Genomic DNA, 12,015 nt, shown 5'->3' on the forward strand with positions numbered 1-12,015 from the left:
GACTCTGGTCATATTTAGACAAGGTCATAGTCAAAGTGGAAGTTCTCTCCTCCCTTCAGAGAAAGGTACCTCCTTCTTTGATGACCTGTTCTTTCCACTGGAATCTCACTCAGAGATCTTTCATTTATTTATTTATTTATTTATTTATTTTTATTTTTTTGCCAGAGTGTCTTGGCTTTCCATGCCTGAAATACTCTCATGGGCTTTCCCCCTCATAACTTCCCTCCCACCCACAACCCTCCCCTTTCCGTCTCCCTCCACCCTTCCATTCACATCAAGATTCATTTTCAATTCTCTTTATATACAGAAGATCAGTTTAGCATATAAGTAAAGATTTCAACAGTTTGCACCCACATAGAAACACAAAGTGAAAAATACTGTTTGAGTACTAGTTATAGCATTAAATCACAATGTACAGCATATTAAGGACAGAGATCCTACAATTTTTTTTTATGAACCAAATTTTTATTTGTTCATTTCTTGCATTTGAAGTATTCTTCGATGACATCCTTGGCCTGAGATTCTTTGCCGTAGTCCTTAACCACTACGCAACTGCAACCAACCACTTTGCGGGGTTTCCCTTCTCAGTCAGTTTTACAGAGGCCTACCCATTCCCCAAGTTTCTTGTTGTCATCAGCCTTAATGAGGTGGATCTGGTGCTCAGAACACAGGGCCTCCACCAGCTTGACATACATAGGCTCATGGCAGTTAGATGCAAGCACACGAAGATGGGCTTGGCGCTTGTCTACAACTTTGGCAGCTTCACGAATTCCATGTGCTGGGCCATCATGGATGAGGGCGGTCTTCAGCACCTCCTGTAAAGCAGCTTCGCCATTTCTGCCACGAGAAAAAGGTCAGATCTGGAGGAGTGGTGAGACGGACGATACTGGAACTGAGTACCCAGTGCTGAAGGACAAACCATGACAGCCAGAGTGACTACAAAGGCACTTGCCTGGGGGTTGGAATCAAAGATTAAACAAGGCTTGTTGAACAATGGTGGAAGTACAAAGAAAGCAATTTGTTTTATTCAAAATTATGGTTAGGCTAGATCTGTAAATAGTATTTTTTATTCCAAGAAAAGCCAAGCCTTTAGAGATATTATTTGAAAATCTGTTTTCAGCACTAATCTGCCAATGGGACCCCCTTTCTAGACTTTGCTATTAATATTGCAATTATCACTGGAATAAAATCGAATTCTATGTTTTTTTAAAGATTTATTTATTAGATTTTATTTATTTACTTGAGAGGTAGAGTTACAGACAGATAGGGAGAGACAGAGAGAAAGGTCTTCCATCTGCTGGTTCACTCCCCAAATGGCTGCAGGTTCACTCCCCAAATGGCTGCAGCGGCTGTAGCTGATTCGATCCATAGCCAGGAGCTAGGTGCTTCCTCAGAGTCTCCCATGCAGGTGCAGGGGCCCAAGCACTTGTGCCATCTTCTACTGCTTTTCCAGGCCACAGCAGAGAGCTGGATTGGAGGAGGAGCAGCCGGGATATGAACTGGCGCCCATATGTTTTTGTTTTTGTTTTAATTTTATGCTTTTTGAAGGACAATTTAAAAATATTTTGGTGTTATATGAAAATATTCATTGTGTTTTGTGTTTGCTACTAAAGAATATCTGGAGAAGGGCATCAACCATTTGGACTGAAAACACTTAGACTACTTTAGAAAACAGAACATTGTATGGTTTTATACTGTTGCATAACTGATACTTGCCTGCTTAGGCAGGGGCAAAATCTGGCTCTGAGGCAAGTTTTTTCCCTCCACCTGAGGTGTTCAAATCTTAATGCAGGACTTCCTGAGGAACTGAAAATAAGCCTCAATTTAAAATGCTTTAGTTTCTCTGGTTAATGATAATGAGCACTACTTTTATTTTCATCAAAGTTTAGTCATGATTTAGGAATGCCCATGCATTGTCTGCAAATTTTTTGAGAACCCCATCATGTGGCATAGCAAACACTGAGAGATCCTTTAGCACTGATTTGGGGTTGCCTAGGATACTGCCTGATACCTATCTGGATTCAAATTCCATGCTTACGACTTACTGAGTGGGCTTGGTTTCTTCATTTTTAAGGTTTGTACATTGTTGAGTGAAGTGATGGAATTGGGTAGATGTTGGTTGAAGGATATAAAATTTCAGTTAGGTAAGAGGAATAACACAGAGAGATCTATTTTACAACTTGTTGACTTTCATTAATAGTAATATAGTGTACTCTTGAAATTGCTAACAGAGTAGATTGTGAGTATTCTCACCATAAAAAATAAGTATGTGTGGTAATGTGTATGTTAATTAGCTTGACTTAGCCATTTTATAATGTATACGTATTTGGAACATCAGGTTGTACACAATAAATGCATACTACTTTTGTTGATGATTAAAGCTAATCTAGGTGCAGTACCTATCTAAGAGAGTGTGAGTGAGAAAGGAAAGCAGCACTTGACAGCCAGGGACTGGCTCTATCAGTGAGACCTTGGTGTTGATGGAAGTTGGTCTGACACAAGTAGCCAGGTGTATGTTTGCCTGCTGAACACAAACAAGTTCACAGAGCATTAGCATCAGACAAGGCCACTCTGTGTTTGCCATAATTACAGGAAAAATAAGACCATGCTACAATCATATCCTACTTCAGAAAAAAACAAGAGCATTTCCGAAGCTACAACCATGACCAAGTATCCCTCTAGCCTGGCTAAAATGAGTAACTTTGCCTTTTTTACTACTTAGACACCTGGTTTACCCTTCTCTTCTTGCCTCCACTAAAGAATTACCATGATACCTATTATAGAATTGCCCTTACTTTCTGAAGGGTTCAAATCCTATTAACTCTTCCTGAACCACATAGACACAAGTCTGAGTCTCAATCCATTTGTTGCAATGCCACACACAGTTCTTGAAGTGTGGCCCTCCTTGGTGTTGCATGTCTGTAAGTCCAACTTTGTGCCAAGTTGCCCCTGGTGTTCCTCCTCTGAAGGGCATGGGCATCAGGCAATAATGATTTATCCATACATATAAAGCACCCACATCAGTGCCTAGGACTTGGTGATTACTCAAAGAATATTGTATATATAGTGTTTTATAATTGTGTACATGTAGATTTGAACACAGAGAGTTCAGATCTGGGAGGTAGCAATGCTGAAACTGCAGTTCAGGTTTGTTCTGGTTCAGAGCCTGTGTTTTCACTGTACACTGCTGTGTTTTGAATGGTCTCTTGCTCTCCTATCCCACTTGTCGGTGGTTTTATTGGCCTCTGGGATTCTGATTCTGTCTTGATCTATATTTAAATAAAAATTCTTTTCCTTTAAATGGCATTAAAAACGAACCATTAATCCTTTTCATTTATGTAGAGGCTTGTTTGGTGAAAGACCTTAAAATTTTTTTCCTTTTACTACAACTTTAGTCTTTTGATCATGGTAAAATTCTCTTTTATCCTTTGAAGTGTCATTGACTGAAAAGGCTATGATAAAGAATGTTAACTCAGATCTTTTGTGAGATAAGGTAGCTACAAGACAAGAATGGCAGCTGTCCCAAGTCAGCCTCAGAGTAGAGAAGTCTGAAGATGAGAGTCCAGGTTTTGGCCTCATGTTAAACCATCTAGTCAATTACTAAATTTATAAGGGAAAATTGGGGGACCTCAGAGAAAGACAACACTGACCCCCAAAAGTTTCAAGATGTATAGTGCCAAGGATAAAAACAGAGCTTGATGATAAATCAAGCCATGGTGTAAGTGTTTTTTTTTTTTTTTAAGATTTATTTATTTGAAAAGAGATAGAGACAGAGAGAGAGGTTTTCCATGTGCTGGTTCACTCTCCAGATGGCTGCAATGGTGGGAACTATGCCGATCCAAAGCCAGGAGGCAGGATCTGCTTCCAGGTCTCCCATGTGGTGCAGGAGCCCAAGGACTTGGGCCATCTTCTATTGCTTTCCCAGGCCACAACAGAGAGCTGGACTGGAAGAGGAGAAGCTGGGACTAGAACTGGTGCCCATATGTGTTGCTGGCACTTCAGACCAGGGCTTTAACCCACTGTGCCACAGCACTGGCCCCTTGTAGGTAGTTTTTGCATGTCCCCACTTTCTAGTTGATTTCTTGGTCATAAATTTGTGAATTCTGTTTATGGGAATTCCATGAACACTGATAATAGGAATTTGGGAGTTTTCTGGAGTGGGTGAAGTAAGGTCTTCTATATATATTTGTTTCAGGTTAGAACTTCTAGTTGAGTTATTTCCAAACTGTTTCTGAGAGTGTTGGTATTCTGGAGGGGTGTGTGTGTGTGTGTATGTGCATTTTAAAGGTTATCACTTTTTAATGTAACATTTCTTATTTTTTAAAGATATATTTATTTATTTGAAAGGCAGAGCTACAGAGAGAAAGAGAGACAGACATACAGACACAGAGAGACAGAAAGAGATCTTCCATCCACTGGTTCACTCCTTAGATGACTAGAATGGCTGAGGCTGGGCCAGACTGAAGCCTGGAGCTTGGAACTCCATCCAGATTTCTCATGTGAGTGGCAGGGGCCCAAATACATGGGCCGTCTTTCCCCACTTCACCACGTGCATTAGCAGGGAGCTCATTGGATGTGGAGCAGCCAGGACTCATACCAGTACTCCTTTGTGCTGCTGACATGGCAAGAGACAGCTTAACCTGCTGCAGCGCAACACCAGTCCTATAGGAGATATTAATATTTGTTTCATGAAAGACAGCTTAAAGGTAAAGTTTTGGCACTTTTTCAACCGTATCTACCTCTTTTAGATTAAAAAATTATGTTAACAGCTCCAAAAATAAAAACAGTAAACTATCTGTTTAACCTTGTAGGTAAGCCTTTTACCAGATTCTCTTGAGCATAAGATTTTTTCTTAAAAGAAGTTATTATTAAAGCTAACATTTATGGAATGCTTATTGTACACTAGACTTTATTCTAAGCACTTTGTATACTTTTTTTAAGATTTTATCCACTTGAGAGGCAGAGTTACAAATATATGTATATATAATATATATATATATATATATATATAGAGAGAGAGAGAGAGAGAGAGAGAGAGATTGACAGATCATCCATCTGCTGGCTCATTCTGGTTGCAACGGCTAGACCTGGGCCAATCTGAAGCCAGCGCCTCCTCCAGGTCTCCCACATGTGTGCAGGGGCCCAAGCACCTTGGACATCTTTAACTGCTTTCCCAGGCCATAAGCCTGGGAAGAGGTGCAGCTGGGAGGTGAACCAATACCAATATGGGATATCGGCGCAGCAGGTGGAGGCCCAGCCTACTACCCCACAGCACTGCCTTATCACTTTGTATACATTAAAGCATGTCTTAACAATTTCATTATTGCTAAAGGGACTGAAGAATAGGGTGTTAGGTGACCTATTCATGTGACACAGCTAGTAAATCAGCACATAATATCCCTTTAACCACTAACATGTTGGGAGGCAAAGTTGAAGTGCTCTTTTGACTTAAGTAACAAAGATAAAACAATTAGATTTATTCAAGTATTCTGCCAACAGTTTTTGAGAAACTAGTGTGATCTGATGCTGTTCAAAGTCTCAGAGATGCAGCATTGAATAAGAGAGACAAGATTCCAACTCTTACAGAGCTCACATTTCAGTAGGGATGGATAATAAATACTAACTACCCACACACCCCAAATCCCAGTAATAATAAATACAATGCTGAACGCAAACAGAGTGGTGTGAAAGGGTTTGGGTTAAAAGTAGCTGAATTATTCTTGAAAGCTAATTGCAATGACTTATCAAATAACTTAATGTGATTAATTAAAACAATCAGTTTTATCTTAGCTTCTTAAGCCTCATTGATAAAATGTGTTTTTTGGAAGGGTCATCAGTTCGGCTTTTTTTTTTTTTTTTTTTTGACAGGCAGAGTGGACAGTGAGAGAGAGAGACAGAGAGAAAGGTCTTCCTTTGCTGTTGGTTCACCCTCCAATAGCCGCCGCGGCCAGCGCGCTGTGGCCGGCGCACTGCGCTGATCCGATGGCAGGAGCCAGGTACTTCTCCTGGTCTCCCATGGGGTGCAGGGCCCAAGCACTTAGGCCATCCTCCACTGCACTCCCTGGCCACAGCAGAGAGCTGGCCTGGAAGAGGGGCAACCAGGACAGAATCCGGCGCCCCGACCGGGACTAGAACCCGGTGTGCCGGCGCCGCTAGGTGGAGGATTAGCCTAGTGAGCCGTGGCGCTGGCCAAGTTTGGCTTTATACTTCTAGAGCAGTGTTTTCCAAAATAGGATAATGAAGTACTAGTTCCTTGGAATTTTAATAATTCTGTATATAAAAATGATTTTGAGATCAAAGAAATCAAATGGATTTCTTTACTGCACCAAATATAAAGGGTCTTCAGTACACCAATGTTTGCAGTTTTCATTTTTAAAACATTTTTATTTTTACCTTTATTTAAGAAAAGAGAGAGAGGGAGACAGAGGGAGAGAGAAATATGGAAAAAGTTCTTGCATCTGCTGGCTTGTGCTTCGAATCTGGGAAACAACTAGAACTGGGCCAGGCCAAAGCCAGGAACCTAGAACTCAGTTTGTGTGGCAGGGCCTCAAGACTTGAGCCATCACCTGCTGTCCCCACAGTGTGAACTTTAGCAGGAAGCTAGATCAGAAGCAGAGAAGTGAAAATTTGAATGAGGCACTCTTGTATGGGATGCCGGCATACCAAATGGTATCTTAACCAATGTACCAAACGTCTGTCCCAAATTTTAGCTTTTTTGTTTGTTGATATATATATATATATATATATATAATATAGAATTTCTAAACTTATTTGTCATGAAACTTTTTATGGTGGCTTTTCTTGGGAGCCCTATTCTGTGGAATGCACTTTGGAATGCATTGCTTTAAGGGCTATGTCTGTTTTTACTGCAAAGCATGTTTATGATACTATGACGTTAGAACAATTTAGTCACTTAACAGAAATTTTGATCTTTGGCCTTGATTTAGAATCATTCTTTATTAATTTTTCCTTTGTTCTTAGCATTCTGAAAAGCTAGATTTCATATATAAGAGAAATAGTATTTCATAGGCAAATACTATTCTTTAATAATCTGAAATCTTGTTAATTCTGTTTGCCAGTGTTTGGATTAGTGAATACCAGGTTAGACTATAAACCAGGTAATCTGATGTTTCCCCCAACCCTTGGTTTCTTATTTTATCATTGCAAGTCTCTCTTTTTTTATAAACCTGTGCAACTCTTGGGCTCTACTGAGCACCATGTGTCATATTCTCTCTCTAAATCAATAAACAAAGTAAACCACATCTTTCTATCTCTGTCATCAAAAATGATCAGAACAAAAAATTTAACAAAACTTTCCCAGAAAGATGATTTGCCTCAATTTAATGCAAAAATTTTCTTCTTTCCACCTATATCTCTAAGTTCTCAAAGGCAAAAATTGTTGCCAGTTTTTTGTGTATTTTTCTAGACATTTTCTACATGTATGTGTAGTATATGTATATTAATTTGTAGCACATATATGTAATATTTATATTCTAATACATATTTACAACTCTCCCTTTTATATAGAAATGTTTAAAAAATTAAAAAGTCTAGGTGTTGTGATGTAGCAGGTTAAACCATAGCTTGGGCTGCCTGTGTCCCATACAAGAGTCCTAGTTTTAGTCCTGGCTGCTGTTTTTGAGCCATCTGCCTACTAATGCATCCTGGGAGGCAACAGACCACAGCTCCAGTGCTTGGTCCCCTGCCACCTGTGTGGGAGACTTGGATAGAGTTCCTGGCTCTTGGCCTTGCCTGGCCCAGTCATGGGTATTGCGGGCATTTGGGAAGTGAAGCTGTGGGTGGAAGAGTCTCTGTCTCTCTCTCTCTGTCTACCTTTGACATAGAAGAAAATAAACATTAAAAAACTCTAAATGTCAGGCCAGTGCCCCGGCTCAATAGGCTAATCCTCCACCTAGCGGCGCCGGCACACCGGGTTCTAGTCCTGGTCGGGGCTCCAGATTCCGTCCTGGTTGCCCCTCTTCCAGGCCAGCTCTCTGCTGTGGCCAGGGAGTGCAGTGGAGGATGGCCTAAGTGCTTGGGCCCTGTACCCCATGGGAGACCAGGAGAAGCACCTGGCTCCTGCCATCGGATCAGCGCAGTGCGCCGGCCGCAGTGTGCTGGCCGGGGCGGCCATTGGAGGGCGAACCAACAGCAAAGGAAGACCTTTCTCTCTGTCTCTCTCTCTCACTATCCACTCTGCCTGTCAAACAAACAAACAAACAAACAAAAAACAAACAAAACAAAATAAAAAAACAAAAAAAACCCTCTAAATGTAGTATGTATACTTTTCTACCCCCACATTTTTCACTTTACATTCATTTTGAGGAGGTTCCCATCTCAGTACACTGAGATCTGCATCAATAACACAAGGGAAAAAGAAACAAAAACTTTTAGCAAAGTATTCCTGTATAGATCGTTAAATTTATTGAACTACATTCCACTGTTGGGATTACTACAGTTTATTTAGGTAGCTTTAATTTCATAGACACTTGGGATTTAAAAATCATTATCTAAAAATATCCCTTAAATATTAGACATGTAACTGGTGAATTTTACCTTGATATTTTTATAACTTTTTAGTTATTAAGTTGATTTTTATGACTTTAAATGATTTTTCACTTGATACTTAGTTTGGTATAAAAAATTTGCAGGTTTTCATAGTGCTGAAATTTTTTGAACTTGTGCTAAAAGCAGTAGGCTTACAAAAATCTAACATATTTATTAAAATTCTTTCTAATTTTTTATTTTATATTCATAAAATGTAGTGTTAACATCATATTCACAACCTAAAATTATATTTTTGAAGCTTTTTAGTTGTTTATTTTTGAATTTTAGACCCAGGACCTTTCTGCATGGATAATTATTCTGAGATATGATACCCCTGCATATTTGGTTGACTTCTTTCTATAAAAACAAGTCACAGATAATATAAATGCATGTAGATTAGATGTGATATGATGAGGGTTGGAGAGTGATGGCTGATACAAACAAGAGGGGTGATGAGTATTGTTCTTGCTGCATGATGAATTGCACTGTTTTATGCATTAAAACAATAACTTGCCCTTCAGAATATCAGACATTTTAGCAAACAACCTGATGAGAAATATATAGTCCTTTATCACTTAGCAAAAAGTGATGCTTACAATAATAATATTGAGAATTCTTTCTAAGACTCAGAGAACATCGTGGTGCCAGCACTGATGAGAATCCACATACCTTGTCCTTGATAATGTATTTTATTGTTCTTTGGCTCTGAACTACTGTTCTTTGATGACGTGTAAGCTGTTTTGATCTTTGAGTACTTAGCTTAAAGTGGACCAGGAACTCTTCCACCCTTGGGGGTGTTAGTAGGATTCTAATGACTCTGTTTGATCTACCATGCTAAACACAATTGAAATAAATCAAGAGAAATACACATAGTGAGTATATCAAAGAGTTATTTCCACTTCTGGGCATCAGGCAGTTGCTAAGCAACCCGCATCAGACTTCATGGTCATCTGTTAGGAAGGACACAAAGTCAATGCTCACTCAAGACACATAAGATTGTAAATGGAAAAAAAGGAACTATTTTGTTTGGCTCAAGAAAAAGCTGCTTGGTTGAATATGTAATGGTTGTAGGATATGAAGCATCTATTAGCCTATCTGTTTAGGGGAGCTGTAAAATTGAAAAAAAAAAATAGGCACATAATCCAAGCAGGCTGAGAAAACAGAAAACAAATGGAAATTTGCATGGATTGTTCTCACATCCCGGGATCTGCATTCAGAACACCATGGTTACTTGGGGGATGTAGCAGCCTTACAGTCATGCCGTGAACCTTTCAACATTACTAGCAACCACTGTGAGGTTTAAAAAATGACCTCAACGAAAGATCTCCGCGAGGGAGATCCCAGTGGAAAGAACAGGTCATCAAAGAAGGAGGTACCTCTCTCTGAAGGGAGGAGAGAACTTCCACTTTGACCATGGCCTTGTCTAAACATGATCAGAGTCGGTGAACTCAGGGGGCTTCCATAGCCTTGGCAACTCATGACAAGAGCCTAGGGTGATTACTGATGCCATATACAAGAGTGTCAATTTGTTAAGTCAACAACAGGAGTCACTGTGCACTTACTCCTCATGTAGCATCTCTGTCCTTAATGTACTGTACATTGTGATTTAATGCTATAACGAGTACTCAAACAGTATTTTTCACTTTGTGTTTCTCTGTGGGTGCAAACTGTTGAAATCTTTACTTAATATATGCTAAACTGATCTTCTGTATATAAAGAGAATTGAAAATGAATCTTGATGTGAATGGAAGGGGAGAGGGAGCGGGAAAGGGGAGGGTTGCGGGTGGGAGGGAAGTTATGGGGGGGAAACTATTGTAATCCATAAGCTGTACTTTGGAAATTTATATTCATTAAATAAAAGTTAAAAAAAAGAATTTGGAATCTCATTGGTAGTAATAATATCACTTACAATCTTCTTTAGCACCTTTCCTCAATATCACATTTATTTATTTATTATTTTATTTTATTTTATTTATTTGAAAGACAGAGTTACAGAGAGAGGTAGAGACAGAGAGAGGTTTTCCATCTGCTGGTTCACCCCCAGATGGCTACAGCTGCTGGAGCTGCGCTGGTCTGAAGCCAGGAGCCAGGAGCTTATTCTGTGTCTCCCACGTGGGTGCAGGGGCCCAAGGACTATCCCAGGCCATGGCAGAGAGCTGGATTGGAAGAGGAGCAGCCACGACTAGAACTGGCACCCATATGGGATGCCAGCACTTCAGACGAGGGCTTTAACCTGCTGCACCACAGCGCCAGCCCCTCAATATCATATTTAAAGATATGAAGTTTGGGTGGTGCCACTGGTGAAACCACTGCTGATGATGTCCACATGCCGTAGCAGAGTGCTGATTTCAGTCCTAGCTGCTCTGCTGCTGCCCTGCATCATGTGCCTGAGAAGGCAGAAGATGGCCCACGTACATGGGCCCCTGCCATTCCTATGGGAGACCAGGATGGAGCTCTTGACTCCCGTCTTCAGCCTGGCCCAGACGTAATTTTTGAAGCCATTTGGGGAGTGAACCAGTGGATGGAAGATCTTCCTGTCACTTCCTCTCCCTCTCTGTTGCTCTGCTTTTCAAATAAATAAATAAATAAAAATTCTTTAAAAAAAGATATGAAGTCGATAACTTAGGGAGAGTTTTCTCAAAGATGAGAGAGGTATGGGATATATTTCAAGACAAGTTTAAGAAAGCTCCCCAAAGCACAATGTGAAAGAAATTAGGGATTTTGCTTTATAGAACCTGTTTGTTCAGTTTCTGAAAATGGATGAGGATGATTCTTTGTTGTATTTTTCTTTATAAAGATTTTTACTACATTTGATCTTGGCCAAAAGGCCAAGAAGCGATGTATAATGATTTTTATTATGATATTGGAATATAATATTGCTTGACTGATGAAATACTTCATTGTGGTTTGTTTGACAGAGTCATGCTGAGCTGCAAGGTTTTTTTTTTTTTAAGATTTATTTTTATTTATTTGAAAGGCAGAGTTAGAGATAGAATCTTTTGTCCACTGGCTCACTCCCCAAATAGCTGCAACAGCTGGGGCTGGGCCAGATTGAGTTCAGGCTCCAGGAGGTTCTTCTGAGTCTCCCTTGTAGGTGCAGGACCCAAGGAATTTCCCAGGGGCCCATTGCATTTCCAGGCACATTGACAGGGAGCTGAAATGGAAGTGAAACAGTTGCCTTGGGGCTGATGCTGTGGTGTAGTAAGCTAAGCTTCCACCTGTGGTGCCAGCATCCCATGTGGGTGCCAGTTCAAGTCCCGGCTGCTCCTCTTCCAAGCCAGCTCTCTGCTATGGCCTGGGAAAGCAATGGAAGGTGGCCCAGTGTGTGGCCCCTTTCACCCACTTGGGAGACCTGGAAGAAGCTTCTGGCTTTGGATCGGCCCAGCTCCAGCCTTTGCAGCCATTTGGGGGAGTAAATCAGTGTATGGAAAACTTTTCTTTCTGTATTTCCTCTCTCTGTCTGTAACT

General features: G+C 40.4%; 1 pseudogene; it reads right to left on the reverse strand.

Annotated features, from left to right (window-relative positions):
• Positions 1–443: 443 nt before the first annotated feature.
• LOC149121811 (small ribosomal subunit protein eS12 pseudogene) overlaps positions 444–12,015 on the reverse strand; it is a 34,985-nt pseudogene continuing 23,413 nt past the window's right edge.

Source organism: Oryctolagus cuniculus, chromosome 16, assembly GCF_051225735.1.
Source record: "Oryctolagus cuniculus isolate XC-2025 breed Fujian yellow rabbit chromosome 16, ASM5122573v1, whole genome shotgun sequence".
Lineage (NCBI taxonomy): Eukaryota > Metazoa > Chordata > Mammalia > Lagomorpha > Leporidae > Oryctolagus > Oryctolagus cuniculus.